The sequence below is a fragment of the Poecilia reticulata genome, chromosome 11, assembly GCF_904066995.2.
Source record: "Poecilia reticulata chromosome 11, P_reticulata-male-v2, whole genome shotgun sequence".
Taxonomy (NCBI): Eukaryota; Metazoa; Chordata; class Actinopteri; order Cyprinodontiformes; family Poeciliidae; genus Poecilia; species Poecilia reticulata.
The window spans coordinates 7,908,611-7,924,523 of NC_088840.1; the positions used below are offsets into that span (position 1 = coordinate 7,908,611).

At 41.1% G+C, this 15,913-nt stretch overlaps 1 protein-coding gene across 6 annotated transcripts in view; it reads right to left on the minus strand.

Moving 5' to 3' along the window:
* Positions 1-15,913, minus strand: part of dlgap3 (discs, large (Drosophila) homolog-associated protein 3) — a 190,789-nt gene that overhangs the window by 90,148 nt on the left and 84,728 nt on the right. For 5 of the 6 annotated variants that reach the window (XM_008421515.3, XM_081612618.1, XM_081612617.1 and 2 more), the window contains one exon: positions 2,900-2,974. The gene's annotated coding sequence lies outside the window, so the exon portion shown is untranslated. Of the gene's footprint in view, positions 1-2,899; positions 2,975-3,175; positions 3,465-15,913 lie in introns of those variants that run through there. The other variant, XM_081612619.1, reaches the window with a different exon arrangement.

A 15,913-nucleotide genomic window follows, 5' to 3' on the forward strand; every position in this document is an offset into this window, starting at 1 on the left:
ATCAACACACACATTGAATCAAAGCACGGTGTTGCATAACGTCAAAACGATACACCGTACTTATCTCAGCACTGATGTATGGAGGGGCTCCAGACCTCCACGTCCCACATGTATGAACACATATCGCTATGGCAACAGTCCAAAGCCATTTTAGCAATATTAAACATAAAAGGTTTTTCAGCTCCAAGAGCAATGTTTTGATGCAATTTTAGGAGTGTGGCGCATCACAAGTCATTTGGAGGTTTAACGCCATCAGCAAAACAGGCACACAAACACAGAACGCATTCAGTCTTTCAGTAGCACTCTCTCTCTGCAGCTGTAATTAAGTGGAAGCCTCAGAGTTTACTAAGCCCATCTCAGGACAACAAACAGATGCATAACTCTATCAGATCTTGAGGTGATTGATAAAAAAATTAATAAAAAAGAGGGGGGAAATGAGGGCAGCGGATTAAAAAAATGACAGTCGGTCGTGAGGAAGATCCACGGAAGATAGTTAGGTCCTTTCAGCCCTATGAGAGGCAATGCATCCAGATTACATCTAGACACCAGATGGACTGAGCGCTGATGTCAAAGCACTAATATGAGACAAACGAGAAAGAAGAAGAGGAAAGAGGGAGGGAGAGGAGGAGAGCGAGTCCAAGAATAGAAGCACAACCTCGAGCCAGCACAATCGGTCAGCCCCGGCTGCTATTTTTTACTTTACTACTGTGTCAGCCGCATGTCGGACATCTCTCATCTCGTTCTGTTTCGCTCTCCTCGTCTGGCAAACAGAAAAGCTAAAAGTAGAACTTTCTTATATGTATGTTCAACCGGGCCGACCCGGTTCCTGAGAAGCGCCGCATCTCTGTATATCATCCGAGGAACTTTAAGTGATAGCTTGAAAACATCAACTTTAGCACAAAAAACCTTTCAATTTAGGGGCATGAATAAAAACTCTATACATCCCATTAAATACAGTGTTTAGATGACACTATTCGCCCACGTAGCATTTTGTCATGTTATGTTGCAAACTTATGAGAGACCAATACAAAGTACTATGCAATTGTGAATTGGAAAAATCCAATTCGTGGAATGTATTCCTAATGAATCCATCTTACTCTGAAATGCATAAATAAAATCCTGCACCAACTTCTTCCAGTAGTTAACTAATTGGTACCTACTAGAGATGCAGAAATACCTAAAACTCACAAGACGAGACAAGTCACTCTGATTTTTTTTTGAGATATAAGATTTAATATTACTTTCAAGAAAACTTCAAAAATCTACTTTATGCTTCAAAAAGGCCTGCAGTCTGCATTTTTATTGATTTTCGCCACAAACTCAACAAACTCATGCATTTTTCTGGTTTATTTTTTATCTCTACAGAGCTTAGGACAGTGCTTCAGCTATGCATGATCTGCAGTACGACGCTTACCGTTTCCTAGGTCCAACTGATTGCGGCTGTGATTGTGATGTCGCTCTTTGTACCCTCAGACATTTCGTCAGTTGTTATGGTGATGCTCTCTGCCCATTTCAGCAACTATACAATTTCCAGTGCTCACATATTGTTTGGGTTTTGTCCGTCGCTCCGAGGCCATTTATCGCTCCGACTGGTAACTCAAATTGCTGCCAAACAAATGGTGGTTAGGGCATCCGCTATTATAACGTCATCAGGCAAAGCCAAGCTGACAGCAACTTGGTAGGACTTGTGAGATAGTAGTTACCTCAACGAAAAATGTTATGACGTTTTAAAATCAGAAGATGTTGTAAGACGAGATTTTGCTACGCCTCCAGGGAATACTGAAAGTTTGAAGTTTCACACAAGCAAAGAGGGGGACAAAGCAATCATGTAGAAGGAGGTGTTTTGGTTGAATAAGATGAAATGGACATCATGAAATATGGTGGCGGCATCGTCTTGTTTTGGGATTGCTGTCCTTCCACAGAGCTGTGGAAACTGCTCAGTGTTGATGGAAAGATAGATGGAGCCAGATTCAGAGCGATTCTGGAGGAAAACTCATTAGCGGCAACCCTAAACATGGAGCCACAGTTGCATGGAAATGATTTGGAGGTCTTTGGGTGATGGGAGTCCTGGATGCATCCCTGATCTGTGGCAAGACCTGGAAACTGCTGTTCACAGAAGTCGTCCACCATATCTGACTGAACTTCAGCTGTTTGGCAAAGAGGACCAATCAAAATTTTTACTTTAAATGCAACACAAGATGCTTCGTAGAACTAATACGAAATACTGATTCAGGGATCCTGAATGCAAATGCATCGTCCATCCATCCATCCATTTTCTTTCACCCTTGTCCCCCAGTGGGGTCGGGAGGATTGCTGGTGCCCATCTCCAGCTAACGTTCCGGGCGAGAGGCGGGGTACACCCTGGACTGGTCGCCAGTCTGTCGCAGGGCAACACAGAGACACACAGGACATACAACCATGCACACACACACTCACACCTAGGGGCAATTTGGAAAGGCCAATTAACCTAACAGTCATGTTTTTGGACTGTGGGAGGAAACCGGAGTACCCGGAGAAAACCCACGCATGCACAGGGAGAACATGCAAACTCCATGCAGAAAGACGGGGGCTGGGAATTGAACCCAGAACCCAGTATTTTACTACTTTCCTTCCGGTTTGACTGGACACTGTACTGACATATCCAATAAAATACATACAACTTTGCAATTGCAATGCGAGAAAAAATTAAGTGGTGTGAAGATATTAGCAAGGCGCTGTATTGAGCAGATGCATTTTTTTTCCAATTCCCCCTTTCACAAAGCTTTTTCCCTTGATCTGGGTTAATCTCTCCAGGGCTTGGAATTCAAGGACGCACGGGACAAAACTGGAGTTTGAACAGAACTCAGGTGACAAGCAGCTCCAGGAATCAGTCCTGTGCTCATGCCCACAATCGACTTACCACAGTCTCATCAGAAAAAGGTTCTCCATGTCTTTACGTAGAAGGGGACAGCGCAATAAATCAGAACCAGTCAGTCTGTGGGGAAAACGGCAAAGAGAAAGAAAAAGAGAGAACCGTCAGGGAAGCACACACAAGAGAAACCTCACATCATGCATCACACATTTCTGGCAGTAAGTATTTAGCTCCATTTCTTTACACTGCACCCCCCCCCCCCCCCACCTCACCTCACCTCACCCTCCTATTGTGGGGAAGGTACCTCTCCCCATAAGCTCTGACCTGTAAACGGGTCCCTTGCGGCGCCTGCAATGTGGTGGAAAATCTGCGCCTGTGTGCTGCTCCTTCTTTTTCCTTTTTTTTTTTTCTTTCGGGTCCCAAAACAAGAAGCTCCCCCGACTGCCTTACTAACACACTTCAGCTTCCCACTGTTCTGTTCCACAGGCCCTGGAGCTACAAACGGTGGGATGGCAGAAGGATATGAAGAAGAGGAGAGGGAGGGAACAGCGCAGCGAAATTTGCCACGGAGATAAAGGGCTGTGTGTGAAGGACGGGAAAGAAACGGAAGTCATAAAAAAAGAGAAATGAAGAAAGAAGAGGGGATGACTAAACTGGCTTAATTGAGTGCATGGTGTCCCCAATTACATCCTAAAGGTAGCATGTGTGAAATGATTTGAACTTTAGAAAAGAACAAAATAGTGTTGCTCCATGTACAGTGTTGGGGGAGGAATGTTTTTTTTTTGTTTGTTTTGCTTTTTTGTTAAACTTAAATACTTCAGCTTAGCATCTAATATAAAAAGCTGTTTTCAAATGATAAACATATCCAAACCAAGCATGCGAAAATACATATGCCCTTGCATGTTGATCCATAAATTATTTGTAATTAGCTATGTTTTTGTGGTTGGGAGTGACTTAAAAAAAAAAAATCACTGTAATAGAAATTGTCTAGCAGCATGAAGTAGGCTAAACGATCCGGTTTAAAGAAACAGAGCCCTGACTGCCAAAGTCACTCCAAGAGCGTAGCTGCATTTTAAGAATGCATGATTTAACGTTTTGAGAAATAAAATTGTTTAACGGGAACACGCCAATTTTGAAAAAACAATCCAGTTTTTCTAATATAAAGCTTTGGTGCAAGGAAGTTTAGCCGTATTGAAATCGGTTTATTTAGCAAAACTGCAATGGAAACACTTTTTTTTCCGCATCACACAAGTCACATGATCAACAACCACAAAGACGATGACAGGAAGTAGTTGGAGAATCATGGCTCGTCATGTTTTTTAATGACTTATTGTGTAAACAAACTAATTCACGTGTGATTTTAATTGCATTTCTTGTTTATTGCAAATAGAGCAAATGTGAATGTTGTTTGTTTTTTTTTACATTAGCGGAACACTGAAAGTTCTGAGCACATTTGTAATGGAAACACAGCTAATAGCTCACAGACGAAACTCATCATGATCATAACATGAAGGGTTTTGTTCAGTTTCCCTTTTGGACAAAATAGTTTTTGAACCAGTGAAACAAAAGCGGAGACTTTTGGAGTCTACACCCTGCATTCAATCTGACGTAGAACTAACACACCACGTCAGAAAACACTAACAGTAAAGCTGGTGGTTTTTATCCTGATGCAGGACTGCTTTGCTTCTTTGAGACACAGGTAACGTGCTTTAGTTGATGAAACAATGACTCCTGTTACCTACCAATAAATCCTGAAGTAGAAGATCAAACCAATCAGTTCTTGACCTTAACCCCAAGCACGCTTGACGAATCCAGCAAAACAAAACCAAGATAGCACCAGCAAGAATGACCCCTACTGACCAAGTCAAAGTCTTTACTTGAATGTTATTCATAATGTTATGGCCGTGACAAGGCCGTTTGTTCTGGAAACACTTCCATGTGCCTGAATTTAAGCAATTCTCCAAATTAAAGTGGATCATTTGCTTCACAGTGATGTAAAGAACTCAAATGACCGACTAAAACATTGTTAAACGTTTGAACAAAATGCAAAAACATGTTTGCATTGCCACTGTTAACTCAAATCGAGCTAATTATTAGACGAAAAGAAAACTGGCGCATAAATCCCTTCCGCCCCCATGCTACGTAAGCTAAGAGCAACAGAGCTAACTGCAGCCGCAATAAACGGTGCCACGGGGTTCCACGCGCTTTTATTACCCCTCCATTAGCCTTAGCATTACTATAGTGATTACTGAAAGCCTTAGCTCTCTTTGATTTTCTTTCCCTCCGCCTCATTAAAACAAACGTTCACCCCTCAGCATGTGTTAGTTCTGGGCTCCATAGCAACGGCGGCTAATAGACGCGCCGCACCAGCTCAGTTTGAACCGTCTTGGAGGAGACGCGCTCCTCCAATTCCCTAGCCCCACAACAAGAGTTTGATTTCATTTTCGCTGTGATCACCTTGTAATTACGTCTCTCAACGCACAACCGAGATGTGTGATGTGCCGTTGCACCCGGAGACCGCAGGACACCATCATCACCAAAACAAAACAAACAAAAAAAAATAAATACAACAACAAAAACGAGGCTTTAATATGCATTGTATGACATGAGGCACAGGAGAATCCGCCGCCGCCGCCGCTCATCAAACAGAACATGGCAGATGCTCTCTCTCGGGCTCTTATCGATTTGCAGGGAAGTGTGCGTGGTACGCCGGCATGCGCGCGCAGACGCGAGCGCGCATGTGTGTGATGTGTCGCTAGCTTGCAGCAGAGATAATTAGAACACAACTCTTTTGCCGTCCCTGCAGGCCACTGATCCAGCTGCTTTCATCTAATATAGGTCAGCTGTGACAAAGCCCTCAGCATGGACACTGATCTGCTCTGCTAGCTCCCACGTACACACACGAGATGAAATTAAAACTCGTATGCACGCACGAACACACACACACACACACACACACACACACACACACACACACACACACCCACACACACACGCACACACACACACACACACACACACACACACACACACACACACACACACACGCATATGATTAGATATGCTCACTGCATGCTGATGGCACATACAGTCTGTGCTCTGCTCATACAGATGCACACAGCAGGTAACGCTTCCAGGGATGGCCCCAGATGTGTGGGACGCTTACCCGGCCGGCCCCCTATGCATGGATACGGTGAGGAGAGCAAATGAGTTATTTAAAGTCTGCTCGCTTGCAGCAAAAGTCAAATGCGAGATATAATCCATGAAATTTCATTCATCTGCTTTAAGGTCAAATGATGAGCTGAGCAGCGTAGCATTTCACTCCCCATACTCAGTGATGTAAAATGGAAGTAGTTTAGAGCGATGCTGGTTACTGAATTAAAACGGGAAGCAAGTTTAGAAATGCTTCCAAAAAACTTTTTTTTTTTTTTTAAATGATATGCAGTTAAAGAAAAAAAAAAAAGACGAATTGCCAGCTAATAACAAAAGACAAAATACTTTCTGTTGCAGAGTTGTATGTCAAAGATGGTCTCAGTTTTAGAGCTGGTTGCTGTGTTAAACTTGCTTAACTGTTCCAGAACTTTCTAATTGATAAGTTTTAGATTTTGAGGTTCTTGGGTCAAATTTCCACCTTCCTTTGTTACTGTGGGTCTGATGGTGAAACGTGACCAAAATATGTTTTCCAACAAGAAAATGATCCCAAACACATCAAAAATACCTATAAATTAACAAAAAAAAATTTTTAATTATATGCAACAACAATCCACTTGGCATAACCTCATATCCTCAGGAATCCCGTTTGCTGATTTATTTTTTTGTTGTGGTTTTTGTTTACGACTAAATGCAAATGAATATTGCTTAGCTTACATGTGAGTTTAGTAATTAACATTTTATTTTTTAGCACAGCTAAACATAGGTAAAATGTTCATTTGCACTCTTTTGCAAACATAGCAAAAAAAAAAAAAAAAAAGTGAAGCGTGTCCATAGAGAAGGCTATGGCTTAAATAACTCAAAATCTGTTCTCAAAGCCCAACTAGAAAGTGGTTGGCACTTTCCAAATCATCTGTCAACCAGGCCGAAATATCTGCCAGTCAGACGGACAGCACAAAGCAAACGGATGAGAGAGGAGAGCAATAACATCATTCTCTCCCATGTGCTGCGTTGCACTTTGTTTCTCTCTGAGGTTTAATTTATTTAGTGCCGGAGCCATTGCGAAGAACAAAACCAAAGTGACTTCATCACCTCCAGAGTTTTATTCAACCTATTATATTGATGACCAACTGAAGAGAAAAGCATCATTATCTCCTGTCGCCCTACAGTGGTTCCACTAATGGAGCCGTAATTGGTGCAAATTACAAAGCGAACAAGTTGTGGCGTAGCCTTTGGAACAGTGAGATTAAGAAGCTCTCGCCTATGTCGCATTGCAGGAGAGGCTCTCTCGACTCGACTAATCGCCTCTTTTCTTCTCCTGTTCGGTCCATCTTTGTTTTTTTTTTTGTGAGCCGGCGGGGTCACAGAGGGCTTAAAACAACTGCAGCGGTTTATGCAAATGCAATCGATACTTGATTGTCCCCCGTTTTCCTGCTTTCTCTCCTCACCCCCTTATCTCCTAGTCTAACAAGAGACTGCAGTAAGGGCATTAATTAGTGCCAGACATGCTCCAACGATCCCTCCGCAGGGCTGAGAGCCGAGGCCGTTTCATACCAGGTCAGGAGATGGTAGGCTGGGCCCTGACCACAGCAATCAGGAGACAACAAGGGACAATAGCAATGGCAATAGGCACAGAGCAATCTTAACTTTATTAGCTCTAAAAACCAGCTTTGATTTAAGCACTGAGCTATACCAACTATAATTTAAATCAGTAACAAATTACAACTCAAAACGAGTCGTAATCAAGACGTTGTAGATGTTTGCTTCAAAGAGAATATAAAAAGTCTTCAAAAACGATTTCACAATCCTGTATTCAGTGGAGACTGATGTAATTCAAAAGGCTACAGAGAGCAGATACAGAAAGGCTAACATGGGAGCCAAGTGGAAGTCGATGATGTGACTGCAGTGTTTGATCCTCATGGAAGGTGTTTGGAGTGCCGGGTAGCCAAAGTTTCTTTAAAACGCCCTAAAGAGACAAGTACATGGAGCAGAAGCAGATTTTACCATTAGTCAAGGACAGGATGCTTCTTATTCTGGCTACATTGAGACTGAGAAAAACAGTGGACTTCTAAAATTACTCCTGATTGCTAACCAAGTGCTAACCAATACTAACCAGAGTATCTACAGTTGGATAATTATTAATATTTTTAGGACCTAAAAACAAACTAAGTTGCTCTTATTTTAGCTGAAAAGAATCTCCAAAAAGAACCTTCGTGCTTCCAAACATTCAGCAAGCCAAGATTAGAAAAATCTTCATCATCGCAGACAGAGCGTCAGCATACAGTAGCATTATGCTGGGTAATAATATTTTCAACCTCCAACGATATTTACACAACAAGTTATGTGAACTTGGTTGTTGTTGATTCAGTGGGATTAATAAGCAAAAATAAAATTACCATCTCTGCTCAGCTAGGTATAGATGTTGATATAATTAAATAGGTCACAGCCTCAAATAAATAAATACATCAAATGCATTGTGGGAATTTTATTTACCTAATGGATCCGTCTTCACAAGCCAAACAAAGGCAAGGTAAGGTCAGGGATCACATGTTTGGTTTTGTAATAAAGAGGCATTTTGCAATGACTTCATTGAATATTTTTCAAATAGGCTAAATCTAGAGTAAAACATATTCCTTAGTGTCTTTACCATTCAGTGGGACATGTTATGGTAGGCTGGGGGGTCTTAAGATTATTATTATGTTTTTTTTGGGAGGGTGGGGGTAAAAACTCAGAAATATGAACACATATAAAATGTGTATTGCAGAGTGTGATGCATTCTGGGTAGATTTCTCAACAATAACTGAAACAGCGTGTGAACAAATAGCCAAAGATGTATTATTTAAAGGAAATGTAAGTGCATAAAATATTTTTCAGAAAATGGAACGTTGTCTTTGCAGTGTTTTTAAACCATGCACTATGTTTTAGAAACATAGTGCATGGTTTGACCCTCCAGGAATCCTTGTGAAAGCTTTCAAGACATCTGAATAAGTAATGAAACACATTTTCAAGCTTATATCCAAGATATCTTAGGAGAAAAAACATATTTTTCAGCTATTTCTAGCCCCCCCCCCTTCAGTTTTAACATTTGTCATAATAATTCTCTAAAAAATACATAAACTGCAAAACAACAAACTTGAAAGTCTAAAAGATTTGCACACCGGAGTCCTACACCGATGACATGGCATCCGGATTTTTAATACCTTCCTCAGGGTTTCCGCTGGATTATCTTTAGACGACCCAAGCAACTTCCTTAACAACCCAGTCATTCCAAATTAGATCCTATTACAGAACACTGACTGCAAACACCCTATAGAGGATTCTGATTAGCTCAGGGGGAAAAGCTGGAGAAACAGTTGCTGGCATGAATTCTGATTTTCTTCTTTCCATCGTGCTGTGAAGATGTGGGAGACGCCCAACGGTGCCGATCGTTCAGTCAGACGCAGAAGGAAGGAATAATTCTCGTTACATATACGCGCTGCGTGCTTTTGGTGTAGCAGATCATATGTACTTGGAAGGAATGATGGAACTTATGCTAAAAAAAAAATGAAAATAACAGGGCTTCAGGTGTTTGTAGAGAGGAGAAATGAACGCTTTTCCCCGGTTAGCTGCAAAGGTAGGTGAAGATTTTGAAGCGGGATCACAACGGTGGGCAATGAAAGGTGAAAGAAATGATTGTTTTTACTTGGAGGCAAGGCTTTAATGCCTTTTTTTTTTTTAAATCAGCGATATGAACCTTAATATCTCTGCTCTGCCGTTTTATTTCACATCTGAAAAAAAATGTGATAATAAATGCGTAGAGATTTTAGTTTCTTAGCGTTTACCGATAACACTGACATACGTTACCGTCTCAAGCCCTACAGAAGTGGTCAATGGGGTTTTGAGAATATTATAAGGAAAAAAAAAGACATTAAGGAAGGCTGTATAGTTCCAGACAAAGTTGAGTTTTCATTTATAAGGTTAACTTGGGTATAAATGTGAGATTTACTGTCTCTAATAACGGAGAGAAGCATTAAACTGGGTTTTTAATGGATGAGGAGCGCAGCAGTCTTTGCTCCAGGCCTTGCTGCACATACGTTCTGCTGGATTTCTCCCATCGAAAACTGAAATCAATCCTTATTTTTTAAGAGATATTTCTTAACTTTTGTGTCTGGTGCAAGTACATGTCACCGTTACCAGGGTGCGATCTTGGAAGCAGCTTAGAGAAAGTCCCTTAGGACAGCATCAATATGCAAATATGAATGGATTTTATGCATTTCTTGCATGTTTCTTTTGTGGTTTTTATCTTTGTTTTTTTATTATGCGTTTTAGCATCAACCGCTCAATGGGACTAGAAATGGAAATCAGCCACTTGGCTATAACCTCATGTATTTACATATGTATGTACATTAATAGATATTGTACCGTTTTAAAAAATGTATTTGTACTTGAACACACAGCAACTCATAATCAAGATATTTTCAATTTTTATGAGGGAAAGAGTGGATTTTACAGTAGATCCTTGTTAAAATACCAGGTTCTTCTGATGATAAATCACTGCAAAACTTTTTCCACCCGACAAATGAAACAAAATGTAAAGTCTTAAAAATGTGCGATAACCTGATTCCCAGAACAATCGTTTCAGTTTGAGCTTTTTAAATGTTCACTTTTAACTTTCTAACAGGAGCCGGAAAGTTTTAAGTAAAGTGACCAGCATTTGGAAAAGTTCATCCACCTCAACCAAAATGGTATCTGAGTAAAAGTTCATCCATCATGTTTCTCCATCGGTGATCTTCGGGTGTAGAGAAGTGTGTGTGTACACTTTTGAGATCCACTGCATAGGAAGAGAAGGCATGTCTTACTAAATCCTATTACGTCCATGTTTGTTTTCGCACCTCCTGATGTTTTTGCTCGTCTTTTTTTTTTTTTGTTCGCTTTTATGCCCACACTCCACTCCACTGTGATCATATCATCGTAGCGTTTTTCCTGCATTACGCCTAAGTGCAGACGGAACATAAACACTACCGAATGGCAGATTTATTTATTTTTTTTTACCTACTCAAAAGGTCTACACCAATAAAAGCTGTTTACTCATATTCCAGCAGAGCTGTCTGCTGTGTACGTGCAAAAATGTTTTCCATGCTAATATGTGGCTATATTAAAAGGCAGGACACTCATCTCTATTCCTTTGTAGAGGTTGCTGATCCTGAAGAATACAAAAATGCATATAAACAGAAAAATATGGAGACATAACCTTTGATAAAAAAAAAAGAATACACTAATTCCTCTCTGCTTATGTATAAACTGTATAAACTGTGCTAACAAGAATGAAGGGCACTAAAAGGTCGCACACTCAGTGAAATACTGGTGAGCAGCATTTCAGGCAGTTTTATTTTGTACATCTATGTTTATAAGTTACAAACGTCAATGCAATTCGAAGGAATTTTTACGCGACAGACCAACGCAAAAGCAGCAGATGTGTATTACGGGAGTGAATGAAAACTGATAAATGCTAGTCAGTTTCTTTTTACAAATAAAAACAGTGCGTCGTGCATTTAAAGATTCAAAGATGTGTAATATCTCCTTTTGCAGTCTGACCTAGCGGTGCAGCGATCATGGTAAACATGTGAAAGACGGCGCTCTGGTCATGTGACACAAAATGAAACCTTATGGGCTCACATCATTTAACACATGGTCCCCCAAAGTGAAACATGGTGGTGAAAGCGTCACGTTCTTTAAGGTTTACTTTAAACTATGACTTTCTTCTTTCCATTTCACTCCAAAAACCAGACTTCCACCTGAGCCGTCGATCTCTGCATCTTCTCCAGAGTTGCAATGGATCTCTTGACCACATTTCTGATATAAAATCGACTTGCATGGCAAATTTATGTTGACCAGTATTCTTTGGTTGGTCCTCGATTAATTGCTTTTTAATACATTTGAGTTAAGTAGCGCTAAGACACAAACGCCTTTTCTACAAATGCAAACTCCAAAAATCTGAAAGACCCTTTCAAAGCTGCTATTTTGTCTTCGTCAAATAAAATCAAAATAAGACAAACAAGTTTGTGGTTGTAATGTGAAAATATGACGACAAGATTAACCCTTTAACAGTCATAAGGGCACCGACATCCTCATGGACCCTTTAATATAAATAGAAGTGTTTTTGGGGTGACTTTTATGGGAACAGGATGGTCTTTTCCAAGTCTCTTTAATATTCTGAAAATGAAACGAGGACGCGTCGGCACCTGATGGAAACAAAGAACTGCTGACAGTCCATGTTTGTTTGCAAAAGTGGGCCTGGACATCAGAGCTTTCAGTACGCAGCAGAGAGTTTAAAATAAAAAAAACAACATGTACTCATTCACCCCAGAAAACTCAGTGTGTACTCATGTGTAGTTAATATTAGAGTTTAAGAGAGATCCTGTCAAATGGGTAACGTTGTTTAAAAGCATATCATTTATTAGAGGTGCTTCGAGGCAGTTGGCAACAAAACCGAGTCAAAGTGTGCTTCGCTTTTCAAATCTGTTCAATCGTGATAATCGCCTCTCAGAGACAGCCTTGACACTTACAGAAACCGAGATGCCTAACCGACGTTACGAGCGTCTTGTTTTTTAAAACAGGTTTTCTACCATATTCCGACTGTCCACAAATCAAAAACGAGGGGATCGGCTCAGAGCCCGTCCCGGAGACGTACAGCGCATCAAAGTGAGGCGGCGGTGACGGCGGTGCTTTTAGGCTGGCAGAAGTGCACGCATAAATCAGAGCCAGCACCGCTGAGCTGGACAGAAGAGGAGACGAGGGCAACGGGTGGCTGAAAGGAGGGTTAAAGGGCCAGACAGGGGACACGGAGAGACGGGATGTTCTGGGGGAAATGGGTAGATTGCAGCGAAAAAAGATAAAGGTTTCATGGGGTTTCATGCAAGCGGATGACACAATGGCTGACTGGCTGGATGGACGTGATGGAAGTATAAATGTGGGAGATTATGGTACACCTGTGTGATGGCTTTATTTTGCAGATGCGGCTCATCATTCACAGCAAGGCAAATCACTTACTGCTAAGTGTTGTCTCTCTCTCTCTCTCTCTCTCTCTCTCTTTCTAGTCTTGAGGATCCCTTGGATTCTCATTAAGCGATTCCATTGGAGCAGCTGGGAATAACTGTTGGGCGTTTTTTTTCACCCCTGAACCATCCATTCAATCAGTCCTCCTATCTTCTCGTTACCTTGAACTTCTCCAATTTGAACCTTCTCTCCCCTTCCTTCCTCTTTTATCAGCATCGCCTGACCTTTTCGTTCACCTGCCCCCGAGCGTTGCCGATGTGGCCTGGCCGATGAGCAACAACAAAGTAGACATGGCGAAAGCACTGGAAACATACCAACAACATGAAATCTACTTTGGTTTTGAGCAACCCCGGATTGCTTCTGTTTCTTTTTGTGCTACTCCTTTCTTTCGGAAGACGCCGTTGGTGAATCGAGCGGTTGCCATTCCCCCGGAGCGTCCAAACAGTAAATATTTTCCTCATGGCAGACCTTCAAAACGTCCTCTATTTAAAAGTGACAGAACATATTCAAAGTGTGCACGCACACGCATCATGCTTAAAGTGTAATTTTTTATGCGTGTCTAGTCACTTGAGACCCAATTCAAAGCTTACTAATGCGTCACGGATCATTAGACAAACATACTGCTGGCACGCCGATTACAGAAATGAACGATGCGTGCCGTTTTTGCTCAATTGTACGTGTGCGCCGGAGCATTTGCACGCTCTTGTGTGTGTGCTCAGTCGCACTCAGAGAGGTCAGTGTGGGTTAGGCAATGAGTAAACGTCCATTAGTTGCACAGTATTGGTAATGTGACACAAGGGTTACAAGCCAGAGTGCACTGTGTCATCCTAAACCTCCTCAATGGCTCCGTATCAAGGTCACTTTAGGAGCCTGATGGAGCATTCCAGGATTTGTATCAATAAATAGCCACACGTATTCACTCACCAGCCATCTGATTAGAAAAACCTTCACAGTAGTTTTGGTTGGACTCGTGGAACTGCCTCAATGTGTGATCACAAAGATTGAACAAGGTTTGGGGAAGCAGAAACCCGGCAATATATGTTGGTTTATGGGGTAGCACAGTAAAAATATTTCCATGTTCAGAGGACCGGTTTTAGACCGGACAGGACGATAACACATGGACACCATCAGCCACAATACTTTGGTAGACTGTGTTATTTAAATTATGCTGAATTGACTAACATACACAAAGTGAACCAAGAAAGTCTCCCCAGAAGGTTGCACTGCCACCGGGACCCTGAAGGGAGGAAGGACCTATGCTTTTATGTTGTTCAAGCAAAAAGTTTGACGTCATTTGATCTGAATGTTGCAGCTGAAATAACTTTGTTTAAATGAGTAGTAATTTGAGCTATTTTTCACATCTCAGTTGTTCCAAAACCAGTCTGCCCAATCTCCTATGACATCAGCAAAGCTGCTGCTCATTAGATGTTTTCTCTTGCTAAAGTCAATCTCTGAAAAACCCAAGAGAATGTGAGAATATCAGCAGGTTCTGAAGCGTTTTTCTTCAATCTGACGCTGTGAATTCAAGCAGATCATCTACAGTTCCTAAATTCACCATTTTTGCATCAACAACCTGTGAGAAGGTCTATTTTTTGTAATAAAAAAAAAACGTTTGCATTTCTCACCCTTCACCTTTTCACCAGTACAAACTTTGGCTACTCTTTGTGCTTAAATGTCTTCATCATACATCTCATGGGATCACCTCATGTTGTACTCAGTGTACCGTGTACCTGTTATCTCCTAAACTTACAATGAACTTGACATTGCAACTCTCCAGCTGGCCATTCGTATATTCTGTGATTTAAATACAAGTCTATTAGCATGCACAGACTCCATCCTGGCTCTGGGATATTGCATCATCAAACAGAAGCAGCGATGGCACCTTAATGATGCATATATTAGCTGTTTCCCTGTGTAACTCTAAGGTTCAGTAGTGGTGGATCAATTTCTATACCGTATAATACAAAAGCAAAGGGTTAGAGTTTCATCCTGGGTCCACAAACTAACATCTTTCTATTTACAACCTACAACCATCCAAACAAGGAACCATTTCATATTAATTATCTTCCTTCCTTACCGTGTTATGTGAAGATACGAGACTTTAAGTAACAAAAAGTTCCAGCATACATACTTCATGTGATCTCCAGACTCAACTCAGTGGCGCCAAACAAATGTGGTTCATTTCATGCACTACTGCTATGAAATCTGCAAATGCTGGAATTCAAATGTCGCAGCAGTGACTCAGTGCTGTCATTTAATCCCATGTTGCACTATGCAGACACTCTGTTTGCACTGCTGATGATTCACTCAACACAGCATGACAAATGCATGGAGAGGATGACACAGCAGGGGGAGTTAGATCAGTTTTCTTATTCAGCAAATGTTTTTTTCTGACCATTTGAAGCAGTCATACACTGTTTCGACCCTTGCATATTCGGTCAGTGCATTCGTAACATAATGTGAGGTCATTTTTTGTCAAAAAGTGTTTGGGGTTTTTTTTCCCCTTCCCAAATCGCCAATCTCTAAATTGCCAAAAAAAATAGCTTTTGGCCATCATCCTGTGGTAGCAAATATCAGTCAAACCATCATAGAACCATGAAATTAGTTACTGCATAATTAGCCTGGACCAAAACAGATTCAGTTTAAAATGTTTAACTTACTATCCAGTTGCTATAACAATGCTTAAAATAATAATAATAAAACAACATTTTCTACTCTGTTCACAACTGGATTTCAGCATAAAAGATAACAAATACACCCACAAAACAGAATGTGTGTTGTTTTTTCCTTTCAAATCTCCGAACAGGCTGATTTTTAAGCAAGCCTTGGCTCAGCTTTACTGCCACAGAGGATCAGCTGTTGATTCGCTCTCGATGG